This window comes from Dama dama, chromosome 1 (genome assembly GCF_033118175.1).
Source record: "Dama dama isolate Ldn47 chromosome 1, ASM3311817v1, whole genome shotgun sequence".
NCBI classification, from domain to species: Eukaryota; Metazoa; Chordata; class Mammalia; order Artiodactyla; family Cervidae; genus Dama; species Dama dama.
In genome coordinates, this window is record NC_083681.1 from 76,856,881 (window position 1) to 76,862,880 (window position 6,000).

A 6,000-nucleotide genomic window follows, 5' to 3' on the forward strand; every position below is an offset into this window, starting at 1 on the left:
TTTCTTCCCTTCTGCTGATCCTGGGGTTCTTCATTTCTCCCTTCTGTAATTGCTTTAGGTTTAGAGTTAGGTTATTTATTTGGCTTTTTTCTTGTTTCTTGATGTAAGCCTGTAATGGTATGAACCTTCCCCTTAGCACTGCCTTTACAGTGTCCCATAGGTTTTGGGTTGTTGTGTTTTCATTTTCATTCATTTCTATGCATATTTTGATTTCTTTTTTGATTTCTTCTGTGATTTGTTGGTTATTCAGAAGCGTGTTATTTAGCCTTCATATGTTTGAATTTTTAACAATTTTTTTCCTGTAATTGAGATTTTTTTTTTTTTTTACAGGTTGAAATCTTGATTTTATTTCAAAATGATAATCTGAGTCATGGTTCTGACCACTTCTGAAGGGCTCGTGAATTAGAGAAACAGTTCTGTGAAGGCTCCAGTCAGATCTAAATGATACCAATCAAACTTGTGATTGGCAGAGACAGCCTCTTTAATCATCAGGGATTTTAAAAGTCATCCACCCTGATTTCAGAGTATCATAAAAAGTAAAAATTACTTTTATTTTGTCATTTTTCCTTTGCAAATGTTTTTAGCAGCAAACAGGACTCTTGTTTTTCTTACTTCATTTTTACGATCATAGTAGTTATATGTCAATTTAAAATTAGAGAGGGAAAAAAACTAAAAGCCCTTCAGTGGCACTGCTCATCCATAGGAGGCTCACATAATAGGTGGTAATTCATGTTCATGTTATCAATTCTACAAATATCAATAAAATAAGGTTTGTAAATTGTAAATACAGCAGTAGCAGTTCACACGTTTGACACGCTTTCACACAAGGATTCAGTTGACAACAATAAATATAATTTCCCCTCTTCAAAACAAACAAAAATGATTTATAAAGGAAAAAAAGGATTAATTTACTTGAAGTTTATCAGCCCACTATTTTTAGTGTGCTTTGAAATAATTAAAAAGCTTGAAATTATATTCAATGAATACTGGCCCATAGTTACATTTTTTTTTTTTTTTAAACCTGTCTTAAATATATACATCATGGCTTTCTATTGAAATCCTTAAATCTGTAGGGATCTGTAGTAGGTAAGACTGTATTAAACATTTTTTTCCTCATTAACAATTTCATTAAGTTAAAAAAATCTGACATTTCCCTTAAATGTTAAGTTGAAGCCTGATCTATGCTGCTGTGTCCTGTAAAATGAACCTAATTTTCAAAGTGAATAGGGACGCCTGAGTGGCCATTTAGAATGCGGCATTTTCCTTCCCTCATGATTCCTGCTGGGTCTTCTTCGCTGAGGCTTTTCCCTGAGTCATATATTTACTGGAAAGGCTACCTGACTGGGGACTCAAAAATATAGATGTTTTTTGTTTCTTTTGGTCTTCATGTAAAAGCACTGCCTGAACAAATGTGCCAGCTGGTCTCAAAGGGTTTTGTGAAGAAGGGGATCCAAGTACACAATCTGATTTAGACAGACCTGAAGAGACTTTAAACTGAGGGCATTCCTTTTTAATGTGCCCTTCTCGTCCACAAATAAAACAACGTTTTTCTCTTAAGTCTTTGTCCTCCGGTCTCTTCCACTTCTCCACTGGTGGCCTGAGGATTTTCTCTCTCCCTGGCTCAGCGGCTGCCCTCACTGGCTTGGCTTTCTGAGGTGTGCACTGCATGGGTTTATCTTCTTTTGTTGACACCTCTCTCTCTGTGTACTTGTTTTGAATTTCTTTATCTTCTTTGCTTTTTTTGTCTCTGTTCTCAGGGTATCTTTGGTTCAGGGTATCTTCCTGATCTCGCCATCGCCTCACTTTTCTCCTCATAGGACAGTCCTTCACGAAGTGTCTGATTTTCCCACAAATGCGGCAACATCTATCATTTGGGGCCAGCTCTCCTTCAGTTAGCACATCTGGATCAAAAAAGTACTCCATTTTTGAGGGGTAGTCCTTTGGAAATCCTTTGACTGGAATCCCAAATACTCTTCTCCCATTAATAAATGCTTTCATTATAAAATTTGTCATTTTCCTTGATAATCCGGCTCCAAGATTATGATTCAAATCAAACGGATCTTCAATAACAATGTATTTTGATGTCCACTGTTTCTTAAAAGTTGTAAGCAGACTTTTTCCTCCTGATGCTAATTACATGTTCTTTAAAATCAAATTCCTCTGTGTAGAAACGAAGAAGTCCCAACCACAGCTGCCCAACAGATTCTGTATTTTTTCCATATTCTGGCCAATAGTTGGGCAGTTCATCTATTTGATCAAAAAAATAAATATTCCAGCCATCAACAAATATTTCAGGTTTCTTTTCACCTTTGTATATCTCCTGAAGGACAGGAATAACTGGTGGATTCCTCTGCTGAAGAAAATATAGCACCATGAGCGTATATGCGTATGACGATAAGCTGCCTCTAGAAGCATCACCAATATCGCACATCTTTGTAAATACTTTCATAGTATAGCACAAATATTTCACTCTGGGATCAATGGCTGAGTAAGCAGATAAGAGTCTTGTGTTATGAAGGGCCAATGTGTTATACAAACTGATGTCCACTTCGAGACCGCTTCTCAAATGGAAGAACTTCACAATCGGCACCTTTGCTGTTGTAATAGGCAAGATGTTTCTCCGTCCTGAATGCTTTTTGAGGACTCTTGCCAATTCTTCAATAGTTCTTACACAGTCTAACCCCTCAGCAGTTTCAAGTCCGTTAATTGTCATGCAGACATCAAGGTCACTCTGTTTGAACCCAAATCCATTTTTGGAGGAGCCAAACAAACTTAATTTAGTTCCTGGAAACTCCTGCCTTATGAAATTTTCTAGGTTTTGCCGAATATGTTCACGTGCCTGATCTTCTAGAACAGCTGGAGAAAAATCCTTGTAACACTGAATGCAAACTTGATCTAAGATATTTGAAAATTTGGGTGTTAATGGAGGCAAAGGTTCCAGCTGGATTCTTTTGAAGTCTTCAGGACAGTCCTTCTTTAGATGACCCTCTCGTTTGCATAAACTGCAAACCACTGTAGGAGACTTGCCTTTGGTGAAGGTGAGTTTACTAAATTCATAGAGGAAATCAGACTGGTCCACAGTTGAATTTTCCTCACACACACTTTCTTCTTTAAGGCTGATTTTATTAAGTTCCATTAGAAGATTTCCATCTACATGGTGTTTTCCACATTCTTTCAAGTCATCATACTTAGTAGATCCATCTAATTCCACATCCTCTTCAGACAGGGCATCCTCATCCCCTGATCCAGTGAAGGTGTTGTCTAATTCGTCTCCATTAGCAATGTCATCCTCATCTTCCCTTCGGGAAATGGAGAGCCTTGGTTCTTCCTCCTCCTCATCCTCCTCTTCCTCATCAGAGTGAAGGATTCCTGATATCTGGCTCTGTCTTGAAGGGGTAAAGTGGCTTACAGCATCTCCGAGTTCACTGGTACCTTCTATGCTTTCTTCATCAATATCAGCCTTGGCATATGAAGTAGGAAATTCATCATACTCTTTAGCTATAGGATTTCTGAAGCCTTTTAGATCCAAATTGGCATCTTACTCCTTATTTCCTGGGCTGCCACAGGTGACAAGCGTGCCACACTTGCTACTACTTAAAGCTTGATCATCAGCAGTCAAAGGATGCTTGCCTTCCTTTCCACTTTTTTCTTTCTTATTTTTACTTCCTGTTTCTTGATGATGTACTTCAATGTCCTTAGAGTCACTAGAACTGACTCTTGCCTTAATACAGTCAGAGTTTTCCAGGTGGACACTGATGTGTGAGTTTTCCATTTTCTCTGCTGATGGGCTTTCAAAGTTTTTAGCAGTCTCTTTAAGAGTAAGTGGCTGTGCCTTGCAGGTGTTTGCAGTTGAACTGGCAGCACCAGAACCTTGAGCCAAAACTGAGTTTTTGAGTTTATCACCTTTCGCTTGTACCTCTGGATCATGTTTTGCTATTTCTTTAGAACGTTCAGAAGTACAGCTGACAGTACTCAGAGGCTTTGGAAGGCTGGATTTCATAACTTTGTGTGGAAGAGCAAAATATTTACACGTTGTCCTTAAACAATGAAGTATATATTCAAACACAGGTTGATTATTTAGGGTCCTTGCCACATTTCTTTTTACAGAGTAGGGATCTTCAATGGCAATGCGTTTTTTGGGCCAATCCTTTGATTCACGAGATATCGATTCTTTGACATGGATACTTATCACTAAATCAGCCAAATTAAATTCTAAAGCGTAGAATCAGAGCAATTCCACCCAGAGCTGCCCAACTGGTACTGAAGGCTGCTGTTTTGAATCAAATATTAATGATACCTGTCCCCTTTTAATGGCCATTTCCTTTGGTGCCTCCTCTTTTGTTGAGTCCACATCCCCTGCAACATTATCAGTGTATTCCCAGACCACAGAGTTGTTCTCAATTTCTTTAAGGTTGAAGTTTCCTAATTTGTTTAGTGAGAATCCTTCAATCCATGATCCTAGATAAACAGGCAGAAGAGGTTCTTTCCTCTGTTGAAGAAAGAAAACGGCCATCAGAGCAAACACATAAGGTGGCAAACCTCCTTCTTCAGGGCGATCTATACTGCAAAGCTTTGCCCAGTACCTAAATGCAATCACCAGAGGAACCAGCTTTGATTCTAGTTTTCCAAGGGCAGTTAAATGATTTGTTGTCAGACAAGCATTTTCATTTCCTGCACTCACTTTACAAAGAAGACCACTCTGCTTTTCTCTGCACACCACCACTGGCACTCGCGCATGGAAATCCGCATCAACATCAATAAAAGAGTCATTGTTCTTTAAACATTCTTGGACAAGTAAGAGAACATCTGGCTGAGACATAATGGCTGGAAATTGAATGTCAATGTTTATATCCGAATTTTTGAAACCAAATCTGCTACAGGATGACCCATATAATCTCAGAGAGCAATCTTAATGTTTTTCTTGTGCCTCTTCTCTTTGATATGCTTATGAGCAAATGCAATGGATTCAATTAAAACATCACAAAGTTTGCAGGTGTACTTTGCTGAAGGGTAGTTTCTTGGTCGCCTTTTCAGCCTGTCGATGCAGTCTCTTTTCAGCCGCTCCTCAGCCTGCTGTAAGCCCAGCAGCTCCTTCATTGAAAGCACAGACTCATCGATCACAGGGCCTTCCAAGTCTCCATCCTGTTCATTTTCGTCATTTCTAGTTCTCCGTGGCTTCCGAGGTCTGGACCTCGGCTTCTTGTTTTCAGGGCTTCCCGCTTCCATTTCTGACATGGTGCCCAGGTTTGTCAGCTCTTTATGAAATAGTCGTCTTACAGTTCTGCAGCCTCTTCCATCCTGCCACCTATATCCATCGTCACTTTCCTGAAAAGAGTCTCTTCTTGGTTGGTTTATAACAGGGATTCTAGGTCCAGGTTTGTATTCTCTCCAACTGTCTGAATTACTGGCAAGTTCATCAGAGAGCCATCTCTTACTCTGATCTTTGTGGTTGTCATTGAGCCAAGTGGGTTGACTGTAAATTGGGTTCTTAAATGCATATGAATTGCTAGAAACAGCATACGGTCCTTTTCTGGGGGTATTCCCATAGTTCCCTGGTGTTACTTTTTTTGGGGGAAGGCCTTTTTCCATTTTACTGCTATGGCCTTTAGCATAATCATCCATTATTAAATAATCTTGTTGAGGGTGACCCCTTCTGAAATCCTCATCATCTGTAGTCCCTCGCTCTTTAGGACGCCTCACAAAATAAGGTTTTGTGGCATCTCCCATGGTCTTCGACTTCAGTTTTCTTTCTCTTCACCACCTCCGCCGCGCCCCCCCGCCTCTTCCTTGTAATTGAGATCTAATCTTACTGCACTGTGGTCAGAAAAGATGCCTGGAATGATTTCAATTTTTTTGAATTTTCCAAGACCAGATTTATGGCCCAGGATGTGATCTATTCTGGAGAAGGTTCCGTATGCACTTGAGAAAAAGGTGAAGTTGATTGTTTTGGGGTGAAATGTCCTATAGATATCAATTAGGTCTAGCTGGTCCATTGTGTCC

The 6,000-nt window shown here is 39.5% G+C and overlaps 1 pseudogene; it reads right to left on the reverse strand.

Annotated features, from left to right (window-relative positions):
* Positions 1–1,247: 1,247 nt before the first annotated feature.
* LOC133063862 (terminal uridylyltransferase 7-like) lies at positions 1,248–5,764 on the reverse strand (annotated as a pseudogene).
* Positions 5,765–6,000: the final 236 nt, after the last annotated feature.